Source organism: Anabrus simplex, chromosome 2 (assembly GCF_040414725.1).
Source record: "Anabrus simplex isolate iqAnaSimp1 chromosome 2, ASM4041472v1, whole genome shotgun sequence".
NCBI lineage: Eukaryota > Metazoa > Arthropoda > Insecta > Orthoptera > Tettigoniidae > Anabrus > Anabrus simplex.
In genome coordinates this window covers 856,779,797-856,799,820 of record NC_090266.1, presented here as the reverse complement: position 1 = coordinate 856,799,820, position 20,024 = coordinate 856,779,797, and the positions used below count along the sequence as shown (strand labels likewise).

Below are 20,024 nucleotides of genomic sequence, written 5' to 3'. Positions count from 1 at the left end.
ATAAACATTACAATAGTGATGGGCAAAACTCTCATTCAAGATACTCAAGACTGGCATCACTACTCTCGAAACATCTTCGAGGTGCAGATATTGATGGGCATAACTCTCATTTGAGATACTCGAGAGTGACGTCACTACTCTCGATGCATCTCGAGGCACACTTCAGTTGGATCTCAGCCAGAGCTAATATGGCAGAAACAGAAACAATTAGTAAACGTTGTGCATGTGCTGTGAGTATGGCTCAGTTGGCTAAATAGTATAAATGGATGTTGTCCTTCGATCCGTTTTGTGATGGTTCAAATCTCCTCTTCAAATATTTTTATTTGTTTTTTTTTTGCAATTGGAGTTTCGGCTACCAAACACAAACCTTTTAGTGCAGAAACAACCAAATCACTAACAGACGTTACTGTAGCATTACTGAATGTACAAAATAACCAACAGATAAAAACTCTCCCGCTTAAACACATACAATACAAACCAATCATAATGTAAACAAACCCGATTACCTCGTGGCCATTTCAACAGATCAGTTATCTTTGTATCTGTATTGCACTGAAAATAATAATAATAATGTTGGTTTTTTTTTTTTTTTACGCCCGTCCTAAATGCTAGTTCTTGACACACGCTGGGGTGTGGGAATTTTGTCCCGCAGGAGTTCTTTAATGTCCTGGGAGCCGTTGACATGGAATTGTTATCTTTAAAACAGCCTTTACTGTACAGTACACTGACAGAACATATCGAACACACTATGATAAAAGTGTACATGTTTCCACTGAGGGTTATCGCATTAGGTACTCTGTGTTTTGTGTTGTACGGTTTGGTTATTACATATTACAGGCTTTGCACTACTCTGGGTTTTGTGTTCTACGTTTTGGTTATTGAATAGTGCAATCTTTTTCTCTGTAGTGGAAGTATTTGCACAGAAATAAGGATTTTGGGGGAATAAAAGTGAATAAACCGCCTCTGTGGTGTAGTGGTTAGTGTGATTAGCTGCCACCCCTGGAGGCCCGGGTTCAATTCCCGGCTGTGCCACGATATTTGAAAAGTGGTACGAGGGCTGGAACGGGGTCCACTAAGCCTCGGAAGGTGAAATGAGTAGAGGTGGGTTCGATTCTCACCTCAGCCATCCAGGAAGTGGCTTTCCGTGGTTACCCACTTCTCCTCCAGGCAAATGCCGGGATGGTACCTAACTTAAGGCCATGGCTTCTTCCTTTCCTCTTCCTTGTCTATCCCTTCCAATCTTCCCATCCCCCCACAAGGTCCCTGTTCAGCATAGCAGGTGAGGCCACCTAGGCAAGTTACTGGTCATTCACCTCGGTTGTATCCCCCGACCCAATGTCTCACGCTCCAGGATACTGCCCTTGAGGTGGTCGAGGTGGGATCCCTCGGCGAGTCAGAGGGAAAAACCAACCCTGGAGAGTAAACAGATTAAGGAGAAGGAGAAGAAGAAGAAAACCAAATAAATCATCATTTCACTACCAGTTCTAATCTATAATGAGACACCGGAGACCACGGGTCCCTTGTACCAAAATACACAGAAGGTATCCCTGGACAGTTTCCAAAAGTTTGTCGGTGGAGTTTGGCTTCAACCTGTATGCATGCCTTCAGGTCTGATAATATTGTAGTTGGTCTTGAATGATCCTTTTCATGGAAACGATCTATTTGTTACCATACTTATATAAAAGTATCGATAGTCCAGAAGTAGACTTAACCCGAGAACGAGCCCCTTTTCAGGTACATTTACACGTACACCAGTATCTTCACACCATTATATCTTCCACTCTGTTCAAATTATTACACTATTCGATGCGTCGTGTAATAAAGAGTTTCAATTAAATCTTACAAATACTGTATGTCACACTCTTCATTACTATTTATTTCACATACCCAGTCCCCGAACCAAATGAACTAATCAATGAAGGTTACAACATCCCACCTTGCCGAGAATCGAACCCGGAAGCCCCTTAGACCAAAGGCCAGCACGCTAACCATTTAGCCATGGAAGCGGTATTTTGCAATTAAAATGGAGGAAGTATGTAAGTTGACTGGGAGTAGACTATAAAGAAGTGGGCGTAATGTAGTCAGTTGATCAGCAGACAAAGTATAGTCGAGGGATAACACACTGCATGCGCATGATGTCCCGATTCAAACATTGAGATAGGATTACGAGGCTTGGACTGCATTGATTGCTCAGAATGCATCGAGAACTCTTAGTACGCTTCCCAGCTCTGCCTCGAGACAAAGACCGCATGCGCCTGACGTCACTATACGACATCGAGATAGCATTATGAGGCACGTACTTCGTTGGTTGCTCAGAATGCATCGAGAGCTTTGCAACACATGACCCATCACTACATTTCAAGGGACTGTTGCACCTCATTATCTCACTCGGCTAACCACTTAACAGGTGTGTGGAATGACATGACAAAGACAACTGTGCTTCTCCATCCACCCTTCTCACTTGGCCTAACCCCAGAAGACTTTTTGCTGTTCCCCAAACTGCAGTTCACCCAAAACGGGCAACTATTTCAGTCAACTGAAGAAATCAAAGTAAAATTGCAGCCAGAAGTGCATGTGCTCCCCCAAACTGCCTACCAGGACTGCTTCCATAAGCAGAAAACATTGGTATTATTAGAGGAGAAGAGATTTTTTGTTTGTTACAATTTCCTTTAGGTCGCATTGACACAGACAGGTCTTATGGCTACTATGGGATAGGAAAGGGCTAGAAGCGAGTAGGAAGGGACCATGGCTTTAATTAAGGTACAGCTTGGTGTGAAAATGGGAAACTATAAAATAACCATATTCAGGGCTGCCAACAGTGGGGTTTGAACCCACTATCTTCCGAATGCTAGTTGACAGCTACATGATCCAAACCATGTAGTCACTTGCTCAGTGAGGAGATTTCTTCAATGGAGACAAAGTTAACAAGTCTGCAGGTAAACACTAATGAGTTATTTTTCTTCAAAAGTCCTCATACTTAGGATTGTTTTAACTTGTGTTGCTATAATGTCTACACCAGTAAGTGTCTGTGTAATTGGGCTAGATATGGCAAGGAATGTGATATATGTATAAAGTACACTGATGTTCATTAGTAACTAGTGGCCAGAAATATTAATTTCAGGAAAGAAAATCTGTACAAACCTCAGAACTGCCCAGTATTGGCTTACACTTTCTCTCAGAGCCAAGCCATGTAGAAGCTGAACACATGTACACAATTGCGAAGAGAGAGCACAGATAAGCATGTCAACTTGTTGAGGATCAAATTCTCCCAGGTTTTTTTTTTTTTGGTAATCCTTGTGTGCTGCAATGTTAGCAGTTTTGACCATAATGACACTTATTTTCATAAATACAGACCCTATTATATTGAACCACTTTAATAATTTTGTGAACACTGTCAAAAGGAAAATAACTGTATTTTTCACTAAAATATGCACACATATCAAATGACATTGTAATGCTTACATTTACTAAGACTTGTAACAGAAGAATATTCTTCAAAATCCATAACAAAAAATAACGATAGGTGAGTTGTAATGAAGTAAACAAAGATATTCTCATAATGCCATAATGAACTGTCATAATAAACAAAAAGAAAAGGTAAATAAATAAATGAAATGAACGCTTCCTCTGCACGAAAATATAATTGGCCTCTTCACTGAAAAATAGTCCATCTCTGTGGCTAAATGGTTAGCATGCTGGTCTTTGGTCCAAGGAGTCCTGGGTTGGATTCCCAGCTGTGTCAGGGTTTTTAACCTTCATTGTTTAATTTCAGTGGTTCGTGTGTGTGTGTGTGTGTGTGTGTGTGTGTGTGTGTGTGTGTGTGTGTGTGTGTGTGTGTGTGTGTGTGTGTGTGTGTGTGTGTGTGTGTGTGTGTGTGTGTGTGTGTGTGTGTGTGTGTGTGTGTGTGTGTGTGTGTGTGTGTGTGTGTGTGTGTGTGTGTGTGTGTGTGTGTGTGTGTGTGTGTGTGTGTGTGTGTGTGTGTGTGTGTGTGTGTGTGTGTGTGTGTGTGTGTGTGTGTGTGTGTGTGTGTGTGTGTGTGTGTGTGTGTGTGTGTGTGTGCACGCCCCATTTTCACAGATGTGCAGATTGTATATCAGGCGTCAACTCAAAAGACTGCGCCAGTCCTCTCTGGAGGCCACACAAAAAGAAATGAAAAAGTATAAATGAAAGATATGTCTGTTGTTTATTGGTTTTAGATATTTTATTCTTTAAAATGGACACTCACATTTATTCTAGGATCTTTGACTGACTGTAACTATGGGAACAATGAGATTGTAAATAAATGTATGGATTGCTTGAATTGTAACCATGCATAATTGACTACCTCATGCATGTTGCCATTAATGCTTTCACGGCCCGTACTTATAGACATCATGCATATTTCTTCACAATGAAATTACAGTTAATTGTTTTCCTTGATTAGGAAAAGTCAGTATAGCCAAAATGTTTAATCATAGAAACATCTTACACAGCTCCCAAGAAAATGCTAATCGAGCTAGAGTAATTTGCGACTGCGTGGCACTTGTAACAGAAGAATATTCTTCAAAACCCAAAAAATAAAGAATATTGATAGGTGAGTTGTAATGAAGAAAAATAAGATATTCTCATAATGCCATAATGAACTGTCATCTATATATATAAAATAAGAGTTTTGTCTGTACATTGCTCAGAGTTTGAAAAGAATGGTATTTCTGTATCGGTCATGTCCACAGTAACAAGAAAATGCAATTTTTACTTTTCTGTGATTTCTGTCTGTCTGTCTGTCTGTCTGTCTGTCTGTCTGTCTGTCTGTCTGTCTGTCTGTCTGTCTGTCTGTACACGCATCACGAGAAAACGGCTGAAGAGAATTTATTGAAAATCGGAATGTAAAGTCGGGTGATGAACCGCTACAATCTAGGCTATAAATTATTTTAATAACGCTGAGTGAAATGGTAGTTTAGGGGAAGGCCAGAAATTTAATTCTCAAATGTTTATGTTTTAGTGGTCGTGTCTTAATGAAAATTGCTAGGCAAAGATGGGAAATAAGTCACTACAATATAGGCTATGCACGCTGAGAAAAATGGTAGTTTAGGGGAAGGCCTAAAATTTAAATGTCAAATATTTATTTTATTAGTGGTCGTCTCTTCACGAAAATTGGTATGCAAAGTCGGGTAATAGGTCGCTATAATCTAGGCTATCAATAATGTTATTCACACTGAGTGAAATGTTAGTTTAGGGGAAGGCCTGAAATGTAATCTATATATAAAATAAGTGTTTTTCCTGTACATTGCTCAGAATTTGAAAATAATGGTATTTCTGTATCGGTCATGTCCACAGTAACAACGAAATGCATTTTTTACTTTTCCATACTCTCTGTCTGTCGATATGTATGAATGTACACGCATCACGATAAAACGGCTGAAGAGAATTTAATGAAAATCAGTATGTAATGTCGGGTGATGAACCACTGCAATCTAGGCTAAAATTATTTTATTCACGCTGAGTGAAATGGTAGTTTAGGGGAAGGTCTGAAATGTAATTCTCAAATAAGTTATTTATGTTATTAGTGGTCGTATCGATAAATACTACATAACTAACATAACTTTAGTTATGTCGTAAGTTAGTAGTAGTTATGTAAGAAGTTATTAAATTTCCGATCACTTATGTCTTATACATTGTTACCGTACTGCATATAATCGGAGATATTCATGAATTTCGATTTTTGTTACTAAGTCCATATCAGGGCCGAGTCACGAGAAAATGGGTAAACAGAATTTAGTGAAAATCGGTATGTAAAGTCTGAGAATAAGGAACTACAGTCTACGATATAAATAATTTTGTAAGACACCCTAATATCACAGAGTCGAAAGAAAACTAATGTGAAGGCCTTCAATATAGAAAGCTCATAAACTTTATCAACAATAACATTACATTGACCATTGTTTGTTGTGATATGCTTTTTGTCTTCTGTTTCCTCTCATCCCCGATAGATAGGATTACTGCAGTGTACCGAGGTTTTTTTTAAATTTGCTTGACGTCACACCGATACAAGTACTGTCCGCACACTTTATCTTGATGCATTTGTGTACGGGGGTGAGGAGTAAGGAGGGAGCTGTCCCGGTATCGATAGTGCTGCCTGGTGCTGCCAACTGAATAAAAATGAAATCTGAATTGAATCGAGAACATGATCGATCGATATGAATTTTCTAAACCGTTATCATCTTAAGCCAACAACTATGTCACATACACATTATATAACATTATAAAACATATCTCTCGATGCGAATCCTGTTCCTAGCATGAATTCTATACTTTGGCTTTGATGTGTAAACAACAACAGTACCAGTACGTAAAGTTTACACCAGATGTTGCACAACGATGCTTAAGCGATTCATAGTTTGTGTTTCAAAGGTTGCCAGTACGAATCTCGAAGATCGCCGAGGTCGACCGATTCAGCACTAGGATGTAAATGCACCAAGATAAAGTGTGCGGATAATAGGACTTATGGCGACGATGGGATAGGAAATTAATAGTGGTGTGAAGGAAGCGGCCTTGGCTTTAAGGTACAGCCTGGTGTGACTGGTGTGAAAAAAGGAAACCACGGAATACCATCTTTTTTTTTCTTTGCTGAACGTCGCACCGACACAGATGTCTTATGGCGACGATAGGATAGGAAAGGTCTAGGAAGTGGAAGGAAGCGGCTGTGGCTTTAATTAAGGTACAGTCCCGGCATTTGCCTGGTGTGAAAATGGGAAACCACGGAAAACCATCGTCAGGGCTGCCGACAGTGGGGCTCGAACCCGCTATCTCCTGAATACCATCTTCAGGGTTGCCGGCAGTGGGGTTCGAATCCACTATCTCCCGGATGCAAGTTCACAGCTGCGTGCCCTTAACCACACGGCCAACTCGCCTGGTCGTACCGACTGTAACAGCCTGCCTGTATATTGGTGGGAAGTAGCTGGGGTGTAAGATAACTTTCTTCTTTAGCATGCCATTCCTCTGGTTCATACATTTTCTGATATATATGGTACGTAACACACTGGTTCATCATAGTATTAGAGCTATACAATCCCTACTCTGAGCCACTGATTGGAATGAGTAGTGTGCATATTTAACGGAATAATGATAGAGGAGTGTTCACGGCAGTCTGCGACCTGGTTATTCCAGCTCTGGAACTTTGGACTCTTAGATCGGCACCGTAGTACTGTTCGTTGAAAGTGAGAAAGTGTGCGGTTTTTCATTTGATCGAGTATTTTATATGATAACATTGCTTTCAATCGCTACATTCCTACTGACGTTTTTGTAATGACCTATGTTGAATTCAGGTAGGAAAACCACCAAGTCAGTCTTTCTGAGAATCCCGTCGCAAAGCACGGGTACATCAGCTAGTAATAAATAAAAGGAAGAGGTAAATAAATTAAATAAATAGAATGAACGCTTCCTCTGCATGAATATATAACTGGCCTCTTCAATGAAAAAATACCTCCTGGAATAGGACACATTTGACATTGTCCCACTTGTTTAGTATGCACTCTCAGGACTGGCCAAAATCTATGCCTAAACGTTACCCGTTTTCCCTTCCACCCGGAATTCTTCTGATCGTGTGAGTGTCACTTGCCTGGAGTTAAAATGAGAAATCATGGAAATTCATAGCTAAAGGCTTGGTTTCTCAGAACCGACGCATGCGAGGTGCGAGGCCCGCCTCGCACAAATCCAAACTACACGAGCTTATGCAAGTGGTTTCTCAAGCTGCGCGGTGCGCAGTGTGCGCAACCTCACAGTGAGACCTCGCAGCGTCACCGCGCACTGATTTGTCCGGCCAGATTTGTGCGAGGCGACAGCAGTGCGAGGCGACATTATTTCTGTTCTTGTTTTTACTGTTTTAAGCAACACGATGAGCTTTACGGACGAAGTGGACGAGGAACTGATTAAAGAAATTCGAATACACCCAGTGTTGTATAACTTACAACACAAGAGCTACAAAAACAACGTTGTGAAAGACAACTTACGGAAAATGATATCAATGAAGATGGATAGAACAGCTAATAAATGTTGCTAGTTTTATGTATTATACGATGGTCTTGAGAAGGAAAGAGTTCGTAAAAATAGAAACTCCAAAAACGGAGGTACCAGACGATTAATGTTAATTTACTGTCATTTGGAACCTCCGTTCTTGGGATTCTTTGCTTTTTCATTGATGTGGTAGCTGCCTCTGTGGATTGATGGTAGGGTGTCTATGATTATTATTATTATTATTATTATTATTATTATTATTATTATTATTATTATTATTATTATTATTATTGATGTTACTTATAACAAATATAATGAGTTCAGTTTCAAAGGATTAAATAATTAACAGATTTAGAAATGATATATCAACCAATAAATCCATTACTTTAATATCAAATATGCCAGTATATATAATTTTACAAAATTTGAGTTCAGTATTGTTCATTTAATAAAATCACGTGTTTTATTTTAATAACGGTGTTCATTCCGTTATTATGCTAATTGGGTCACAGAAAAAGTAAACTATAGGTAAACACAAATACATGTTTGTCCGTTAGAAAAAAAACTTTCACTCCACCCTGTTAGCATATTCTCTTTGTCATACCGATTCTCTCTCCCTGCTACAAAAAATATTTCTTGAAGCTGTCTCTTATCATGAAAGCATCATGTATAGAATTACCTCCATTGTCAGCTGCCAGAGGAATCATGTTTTCTGTTAATTCCAAATAGCCAATAAAGTGTTAATTTGGGCAAGGAATTCGCTCATTCCGGAGAAGGTTGTGGACGATACAGGCTGACATCACAAGATCATCAACAGTTTCCATTGATACTGCTATAGGGGTGAAGAAAACCCTCCAGTACTGACACATAATCCGCTTCCTCTTCCAACAGTAGCGCACAGGCTGCGAGCCATGTGCTCGGCAACTGATCCACTTCGAAGCCTGGGAAACCACGAGCCTCGCAGCGTCATTGGGTTGAAACTACGCAACGTCGGCCTCGCACCTCGCACCTCGCATGCGTCAGTTCTGAGAAACCAAGCCTTAAGATGGCCAAGAGTTGGATCAGGCTTGCACCCATAGGGTGCCCCCCATCCCTGAAATATTTGAGTTTATACTACCCTGGGTAGATACAATACGGTAGAGCTTTTCTGGCACGAATTCCTTAACTTGCTCAGATAAACAGTAACTTTTGCCCAGAGAAATGTTAAGAATGTTATGAATGTAGAAAACAGTGAGTAATATAATAAAATATGAATGAGTAATTTAGTTAGACATATGATACTGTTTATCTTTTGTGACATCTTTGTGAAAAAGTATGTAGGAAGCAACAGACTCTTCTGCAACAGCTACATCCAAAGCTGCACGTATTGAGACTTACATACTATGAGCATCTCCAAGTAGTATTAGAGAGGCAGAGAAACAGCTGTATATCAGTGCCCTGGGTGAACAACTATGAACGAAAGTACAGGAGCAGTCATGTGAATTTCATCATCTTAACATTGGCAACTGTGTTGGAAAGTGAAATATCCCCAACAGCATAAAGTTTGAGCTCCTAACAAACTGTTGGAAACCTAGCAAGGCATATGAAAACTTCTCTGATATACAGTCAAATGATAGTGACATCTCAAGTTCAGAAAGTGTTGTGAAAGATGAAATCATGAGAATGAAGAAAATATGGGAAAATATTGACCTCATTGACAGGGCAAAGAACACAGTCGATGCATTGGACAAATGCTCAGATAATTTCTTTCCAGACATTTGAATACTGCTTCAAATATTTTCTGTTCTTCCTGTAACAGCATGGAGTTATGAGAGAAGTTTTAGCTGTCTGTGTTCACTGATATTACTTGAGCTCGGCAATGGAAGAAGAGGGACTGAATGTACTGGCGTATTTAGCTATTAACTGACATATTAATGTGAACCCTGATGCCGTAATTGATATTTTTGCATGATCCCCAAAACAAGAGGTACTCAATATTTTCTGCCCCCCCCCCCCCCTCCGAAATATGAAATATTTAGCAACCCCCTTATTCCTTCCTTGGTAGTTCTCATAGGCTACTTGGCATAAAAATGCCTCATGAGATCTACAGTATTTGCTTCTGTGTAATTACCAGAACTACCAGTTACAATAATAATAATAATAATACACAAAATATTATTCATGGAGCACATCAGAGTTCAACATTATTTGTGTAAACACTTTTCATGCATTTGTATTATTCCAAGGTGTTGAAAGTTAACTATTATAGCTTTCTTATGAAAACAACAGCTGCATGTGCATTTATTGGAATTAAACAAATTTGTTTATTTCACTACACATTTTTTCACTAAATAGTTCTTTATCTGTAGTACCTGTGTTGTCTTCAGTTCATTTAGAATGTTTTTATTATTTGAAAGCTTATGTATAAATGACAATAGAAATAATATTTTAAAAATGTCAACATTTAAATGTGAATTTGAAAAATGATATAAATAAATACTTCACCCAAATAAAGGAGTAAAACAGAGGAATAAGAATATACATGGTTCAGAATTCGGTGATTCAATGGCACTTACTGATTTAGTATGATGTGTGAGCTTGAATTTGTGATGAAAGCAGATCCAGTTTTGGTTGTAACTTTGAAACCGCACCCCACAGATCACCTTTCAGCTGCAGTCAAGACTGATGCTTCATCTTGATGGATGGATTACAGAAAATGTTGACTCACACAAATATATTGATGTGAAGGGTAATAGCACATCCATTGCTTTTCTTCATAAATTGAAATATTCGTTCAAAATCAGTACCCAAATTTTTCAAGAGACTTCCATTTTAAAATTAATTTCAAAGTGTTCTGTCACTTCAGATTTCTATTTACTCCTCCTGTTCTACAGTTGACAAGTGGGCTGTTACATTCATATTGAATGGACTGCGAATCCAGACATACTCAGCTTAAGATTCTGGAAATTTATACTCATATTGATGATGAAGGTATTTGAGATGTGTAACAGCAATTCCACTTATTTTACCAAAAATCTAACTCATTATCCACCAGACATTAATTTAGGCAAGAAAATGTCTCACTTACATTTGTCAATCTGGTTTTTCCAAAGCTTTCTCTTAAACGCAATCACTTTCTCACTTAAAAAGATAATATTACTATTTAATCCTTGAAGAGATATATGAAGATCCATCAGTTTCTGAAACATGTCAACCAAGAAGCACAGTATTTGAAGCCATTTTTCATCCAGAAACAGAGCTGTGAGTATAGGACTGCTATCCAGTATTAAAATACAAAGTTTATTCTTCAGCTTCACAACACAACCACATGACAGTCAATATACCACCATGTGCAACAGAAGCAAATCATGTGTAGATCTCATCTGCTTGAAAAAAGCTGAAAATAGCCTACTGTTTAAACCTCTTGCATTACAAAATTTACAACACTGACTGCATTGTTCAGCAATGTATTGACTTCTGGTAATTTTGAGGCCAATACCTCCCTGTTTATCATGCAATGTGTGAATTTTGCAGAAGAAGTAACATCAGTCACCCTTGCCCTGAACCCCCTTTTAGTTCACGTAAATCCATCGATATATACCAACACAATTTGTCCATGACAGATTGTTGTCAATAAAAAAAGAATTCAAAGCAGAGAAACTATCTTCACCTGTAGTCCTCCCCTCCAGAGCTTTACAAAACATGAAGTCCTTGTGCATTTCATTTTCATGATAGTAGCGTACAAAAACAAGGAGTTGGGCACTATTTACAATATCAATACTGTTATCAATTTGAAGGGCAAATTTTTGGCTATCATGAAGACGTGGTAGCAGTTGATTTTTTTATGTCAGAGGCAACTGTATCAATAAGATGAGCCACTGTATCATCTGGGAGTGGTATCGACTTCAGACACTCACCAAACTTTTCTCCACGCATATTTTCATAACTGCAGGAAAAAATAATATCTCACCAATGATTTGAGACGATTTGGATTTCACAATTAAATAGGATACCTCTCAGTGCATTTTTAGGAACTTTTACCTGCTTTTCCTTTTAGTTGTTGCTCATGATGCTTAAAAATTCTATGTGTTTACTTACATGGTCTGGATGATTTGTCTGCAAGTGCCTCTTAAGTTTTACAAGCTTCAAGCTGTCATTGGCTATAATCTCTAAACAAAGAATTCATTAGATCATTCCTTTTTAATCAAAAGAATGCTGGTAAAGCCTAAATAATCATCTTGATATTTACACACTTTGGTTTTGGGTATAGAATTAATGTTGCTGATGAGAGCAGAAGTATACATGGAAGAGGAATGTACTTTGATTTAATTTGAATCTTGTTCCTTACTAGGATTCCATATTTTCAGAGGAGGACAAGTGCACAATAAATCACATTTTTGAAGAAATTTGAACTACTTACAAGTTTCAGATCCATTTAAGGTGAATGACTGCAGCAAATCAATTTGTATCTGTATGTCTGTTTTATCGTCATGCAAGAAATATTGTATTTAGACTAAGGCAAGCCCAAATTGAAGTTTAATGTGTATTTTGTTTTGAAATTTAAATACTACTTTGTATAAAAGTATAAAACATAAAATTTAAAATATCTGACTTGATATGAATTTTTTAAGATAAATTTAATTTACAAGTTCTGTTCTGTTTAACATTTTTATAAGATGAATTTTCTAAAATTTCTCAAAGCAAGCAGAGTGCCAACTGATCCCTGCCAGGCAGGGTAGTGTCCTCCTGCTGCTAGGAAGTGAAAAATGAAAAATATATACTGTATATCTTAAACATATTCCATATGTAGAAAATTCATTTTCCAGCAAAAAATTGACTATGTTTTTAATAACTATATCTTTTCATTTTGTCTGTGTGGGCATCGCCCTCTACTATGACTGCTAATGTTTTGCTGGCATTAAAATACTATTGTTCATTACAGCACACGTTAAGTGTTTTACATATTTCTGTTCAAATATATAGTCAGTCACTCAATAAACATATTTGAATCACACCTTACACATTAATAAAGAAATTCAGTGAATAACGTACCCCTCTGCAGCGGAAAAACCGTACAAAATAATGTTAACGGTAGGTAGTAGCCTAAATCATTTCACACACTTTTCTGTTTAAGTGTTTCGCGTTCTCCCGTTTAAATCTTTCAAAGATCTATGTTATTTATGTGGCTATGTTATTTAAGAATACAGGAATAGCACACTCGCAAATAACTTCACTCAATAACCATGAATGACCGATTTCAGGACAACTGAACTGAGGAAAATCTCGCAACACAGGCACTAGTCACTCATAGACACAACAAGATGTTTATGCACAAATGGTTGTGCTTTCAATAGAAAATCATGGATAACTTTCAAAATTCAGAGTGGCAAATCAGATGAGTACTGCAGCCTGTTGTTTTAACCTCTTTTATAAATCATGTCCATTAGCACTGTTGAACACCTTGGTCTTGTCAAAAGAATCAAGCATCTTGTCCGGCTGCAATTTTGCTACATTTGTGCTACTGACACATATGTCGAATCAACTTTTTATCGACAACATGTATTTGACAGTGGTACCTGTATTAAAAAATCGTGCATATCTGTATACAAATGGTCTTTTAAATATTCTAGGGCTGTTATTACTTCAGACGAGAAAATATCTCTCGCGCCGCACATTCATTTTCTTAAATGTAGACAGCTCGATGTTTTTGCATGTAAGAAAAATGAACCGGTTTCACAGTTTAATTTGATTGCATCTGATACAGTTTCTTGATAAAATCACCATTTATATCCTGGAAACTATCAAACATAGATTTTTGAGTAAAGAATTTCTTACCTTTCAGAATGTGCCATTTGTCAAAGCAAGAAGAGGCATTTTACTATCAACAGGATGATAGATCTTCGGTTTAATGTGTTTTGAAGACATTCTTACGCTGTTAAGATTAGTGTTATGATTGTCACTCACAATGCGCAACACGAAAAAGAAAGCAAGCTTCGACCTCCTTCGTTGTTTTGAGCGTTAAAGTATGTAACTCTGTGCCTAAGAGCCTCTTTAAAAAAATGCTGCCGTAACCTTTATTTTGTAGTCACAGCAGAAATTATAAAACAGAAAAGGTTGTTGGCTAGGGTCATTCGATTTCTAGTTTCGCTTGCATGACAATCATGTTGAGTAATTTTTATTCGCTCAACATGGAATGAAGCATCTCCCTGTTGAAAGAAGGTGTCAAGTTTCTTGTCATATAACATCTGCTGTTCGATGGACTACCAACAATCACAATCTCTCCGCTTCATTTAGGCACTGACTTTCTATTAAGGGGCGCTCCTTTACTAAGAGTGTTATTCCAGACTCGCAGTTTTTATCTCCTACGTGGCGTGAAAGTGTGAATTTATTCGGTGTGGGAAACATATCGTTTCGATGATCTGGAATTGAAATTCGGCAAGAAATCCTTTCTTGAAATAACATTTGCCATTTATGATATTGTTGCTCGTTGAGAGAAAATTCATGAAATGAAATCCCACTTCCCGATCTGCTTTTCATCTTATATTAAGGCACACATCAGTAAACAATATTATGTACATATACATTAAGACGGTTCACGACCAAAGAAACAATCCAAACAAGGTAAACACAGGCTCAAATTATACCAGCACTCTTAGCAATGATCACCGAGCGTGTCTCATCAAGCAGACTGATGCTAGCTTCTCAGTGCCCCAAGTGCCTGAACTGGTAACTACGCCGTGTTCGCTCATTTACATGTGAGACTAGGCGAATCAGAAGGCATATTAGCGCAGTCATAGTAGAGGGCGATGGTGTGGGTAATGAAATAATGACAGGTACGTACAGTTAATTCTAAATTTAAAAATGGCAATACAATTTTGCCTTTGCATATTAAATATGTCAGAAGTGTTATAACAAAACAAAACCAAGGCACAAACAAATTTCAATTATATTAACATCTCTTTTCACCACTCCTAATCAGTCACTTGTTCATGGGTATGGAGATACTTGTATCAGTTTATTGTAATTTGGGGTAACTACTTCCACTCAATGTGCACTATAATTTACCTGTTCACTCACTGTTTTTGAAAGGATAGTAATATTTGTTCAAAACATTTGTTCAGTGCATATTAACAATATGCTATGGTTATGGAGCCAAGCTCTGCATTCGGAGACATGTGGGTTCAAACCACATCATCGGCTGTGCTGAGAATGGTTTTCTGTGGTTCCCCATTTTCACTTCCAGACAAATGCTCGGACAGTTTCAATTCAAAAGCCATTGCCAATTTCTTCCGCCTCCTTACCCAATTTCATTCACCATAGTTCATTTCATCTTCATTAGCTCAGGAAGGGCATCCGGCCATAAAAACATGCCATATAAATTCATCTCATCTCATTCCCAACCCAGTATCAAGAAACAAGACTAAGGAGTAGACAAACAACAGCAACAAATGTCACAGTAGATGTTTACAATTAGTTTTACGCCACACCGACCCTGATAGGTCTTATGGCGATAATGGGACGAGAAAGGGCTAGGAGTGGGAAGGAAATGGCTGTGGCCTTAATTAAAGTACAGCCCAGCATTTGCCTGGTGTGAAAATAGGAAACCATGGAAGAACATCTTCAGGATTGCCATCAGTGGTGTTCAAACCCACTATCTCCTGAATGAAAGCTCACAGCTACGCGCCCCTAACCGAACGGCCAACTCGCTCGGTCACAATAGATAAAATTAGCTTTCTGATCTGTGCACCTCACCTCCAAAAAAAAAAAAAAAAAAAAAGGAAGTAGTCAGGCTATTTGAAAGAGAAACCTTACTTCAAAGAAAATTAGATATGAATTATGCCTGAACTTCCTAACTGATTAAGAGGGATTGGAATGTTGGGAGTTGCAACACAGTGCAGCTAATACCCCAGTCCCACTTTCAACTTCTTCAAAAATTAAATTAATTCATCTGATTGGGAAGAACTGCATTTCTAGGTGGCAACAGTATATGCTTTTCTGTCACACTTTTAAAGAAATGTAGACGTAGCAATGCTCATTAGATAATAGTGTTCGCCCCGGTTTTGCTTTCTATCACATCATCCCAAACTGTGTATTGACAAATCAGATTGTTTCCAAAAGGGCCAAAGTCAGGTAGTTCAGTTAATCTTGGCAAGGAAGAGACTTACATCACTACAAGATAAAGTGTGAGAAATTGCAAATAATCTCAAAGTTGAGATTCTTTAAAAGATTAAGGCGACACTAGAGATAAAAATCAATATTTTGGTTATTTTGGTGACATTTTTTCAATGACTGAAATTGAAAGGATTGTGTTATGACTGAAATTGAAAGGATTGAGTTATGACTGAAATTGAAAGGATTGAGTTTCTTTTTCCTTGTCACGAAGTTATTCCGCTGAATTCAAACAATTTATCACTGTAATAATGCTTTGTTTGCAATTGTAATTTTACATTTAAAACCCATTTTCATCCCATAATATTCTGCCAAATGCAACAAAATTTGTATGGTATATGTATGACAGCTATATAAAGAAACTTGCAAATGGAATTTTTGATTGCAGATTTTTTCATGTAGTAGAGATTTTTAAGTCCAAAATTTTAGAACATAGAAGTTACACAAACTTTAGTACAATATACAGTATCTCCTTATGTACAGAAAAATTGATACATAGTGCTTTTAAAAGGAGTATTATCTACCTATTACAAATCTAAATTAACACGTTAATTCAATTTCATGAAAAAATGGAATTAAAAATTTCAAAAACAGACATTTATTTTGGAAAAACCATTAATTATACATGAAGGAAACGTTGGTGATATCTCTATTTTTATGTAGGTGACATTCCCATGAAGTTTCATGAAACTCCATGCATTAGGTAAAAATATATTTTTATCTCCGGAGTGTCGCCTTAAGAATTTGTACATCACTGCAATGACAAAAACAATATAGAATTCATATATACATTGATTTTACATTTTTATATATTATTAGAACTTGATTTTCCATTTTTATACATTATTAGTACTTTCTACTTTATATACACTACATAGCGAAAAGTTTCCAAACACTCTACAGTGTAGCCTACAGTAGGAATCAATCATCAGACATCCTTATCAACTATTGCAGAGGACTTCCATTGCAGGGACAGATTTTAGTGACAGAATGATCCATCAATAGGTCATAGGACTTGTTTTCAGGACCATGCTGCTACCCAGAAGCCACCGATTATATGAACAAGTGCGCAACATCGCTCCGAGTTGTAAAAACAATGCTATCATTGGTCTGTGGAGCGGTGGAAGGTTTTATCAAGAGATGAATCACGGTATATGGTATCAAACTCAGAAGGGTGTGTGTGGGACCTGGTGGATTTCTGGCGAACACTCAAGTATGTTCAATCAATCAATCAATCAATCAATCAATCAATCAATCAATCAATCAATCAATCAATCAATCGATCAATGATCTGCATTTAGGGAGGTCATCCAGGTGGCATATTCCCTATCAATTGTTTACCTAATTTTTACATTTTTTAAATAATTGTTTACCTAGCTTTTTCTTAAATGTTTTCAATGAACTTGGAAATTTATCAAACACTTCCCTTGATAATTTATTCCAATCCCTTATTCCTCATCCTATAAATGAATATTTGTCCCAATCTGCCAAATGCTGTGGCACCAGAAGTGATCATGCACTCAAGCTTGTTCTTCTGCTTATGTCATCCCACGCCAACTCAAACTTATGCGACATACAGAGACTGTTAAATTTTGCATGTCTGTATTGACGTGCTTGGTTACGCAGGACTGCAGCACATGTTGGGTTCACTTGTCGAGAGACCACACCACTGATTTTCTTTCTTATTCCATTAGTAAAAGCATGTTGCAAAGATGATGTAGCGACATTAAGAGAAATAAGTTAATTCCTGCATTGAGTGTGGGTCAATAAAGGCAATAGAACAAGATTTTTATGGTAAAAATAAAGGTTAATCAGTATAACAATGGATGTTACACGCGAAAGCAAGTTACACCTTACAGTTTTTGCAACAATGATGCTCGTAGTGAAAGTTTTGAAAGCACGGAGCGATTTTACACCAATCAAAGCTAATGAAGTGAGGATAAGGGCAAGTGGAACATAAGTCACTGCTGTCAAAACAGTATTGCACAGGATGCTCTAAGGCTCCTGGATTACTGACTTCGGTACCAGGCATATTGCCACATGGGACGAAAATGAGGAGACGACAATTTGTGGTGTGTCAGAGATTGAATTTTCAAAATGTTTTGCCTCTGCGGCAAAATGATATCCTGATTGAATAATCGAGCAGTGTCAGATAATCCAAGTACCAAACCTTTCCTTACTCTAAACCTGTATACGTCTATATAGTGGTTGACAGTAAGCTGTGGCACCAGAAATGATCATCATCAGATGTACGGTATGTTCATTTTGTGTAAACTTATGTCCAGAAAAAGAATCCAGAATGAGCACAGGACTCTCTTATTAAAGTGATGCATAAAGGCCCCATAAGTTCGCCACTTGTGGTAGCTCTCAGCATTATGATGTAACTCTGTGTGGTGGACACCACAGATTGCACTGTGGTGGTAACTGACTTTCTCCCCTTTAAAGTCAATGTCCTTCCTGTACACATCTCCAGGCTGAACCCTCTCTGATCACTGTTACACATGTTTTCGGGGCTGTAGGACTCAACAGACTTAAATTCTACAAATATTTTTGCTGCTGCCATGGTTTATAGTTCTTTGTTGGTCTGCTTTTTTGTTGTTACAGATGTTAATTTCCATGACAAAATACCATAGTGCTTCTTAAAGTTATGTACCCACGTGTGGCATGCTTTGAACCCCACACGTTGTTCTTCATGAACAACTTGCATTGCCCACTGCTGGATGGTCACATCATAAATTTTTTCCCGGCCATATGTGCTATTGCCCTGAATTTGTCGTGCCGCATCCCACAGTTCTTTACGTGCTTTTCCCACAAATATAAAACATTTTTGCTTTTGACACAATGGAACTTTTGTTTCACCGAAGAAAACGAAAGCATACCCTGCTTCCTGCATCTCCAATATTGAACAGCCTTCCTTTCTAAGCATATGCAAGCGTGGCCTCAATTCACCTGTTGGACAGAACGAGTTTCAGGTACGGTAATGAGTAGCAGCTTCTCGATGAGTGAAATCAGCATGCAGTGCAGCACTGCGCACCAATTCAAACATACAAACTTTAACACATTCTGTAGGTCACACAAATTAATTTCCGAAAGAAGTATTCAAGCCATTAAGTTATTCTTAACTCACTTAATATGTGCGCAATATTTACTTAAGACTGGTGATTCCCCGGTACATGCCCTTCCCCTGTAAATTTAAGAACTTACCTTCCTTTTATACTAATAGAAGGTATCTAATACAGCAGTGCATCTCATTTAATGGCATAGATTTTCATATCTGATATATTATTTTTTAATACTTAGTTCAAAAAATTGTTCAATTTATTTTTTGTTACTTCTTCATTAAAACAGATATCTACTCTGCAAAATATATTTGTTTCCTCTAAGAAGTGAAGATCATATGGAATTTAAAATTTACCTACTAAAAAAATATCTTTCATCAAAAGGTTTTAAAAAACATCCAAATATTTCATATAAAGGAAGGCTGTTTTCTCCAAAAAATTGATCATTACATAGATTACAAAACAAACACTCATAAAATGTAATTCTAAAAATGTACATTATGATGAGGCATAACTCCAGCACTCAGTCTGCCAACTACACTATGCCATCAGTGTGTATATTTCCACTGTTTATAAAATCACCAGGCATTCCACAAACACATTTTCCTCTCAAACTTAAGTTGACAAAGCAATATTATTTGGGAATGTTTTGTTATAGTTCTCACTCAATATACCAACATCCAAATCTACAAGCTCCAGAAAATACCGATATCCTTGTTAGCTGAATCTATAGGCTTTAGAATGTATGGCTGTTTAATTACTCAGCAATTATCAGTATTTTCAACCAGAGTCAATATCCTTATCAATATCTTCATATGCTGTATC

General features: G+C 37.6%; 1 long non-coding RNA gene across 1 annotated transcript in view; it reads right to left on the bottom strand.

The window, feature by feature from the left end:
• Positions 1-20,024, bottom strand: part of LOC136864512 (uncharacterized) — a 99,512-nt gene that overhangs the window by 30,000 nt on the left and 49,488 nt on the right. The gene's annotated exons all lie outside the window — the stretch shown is intronic.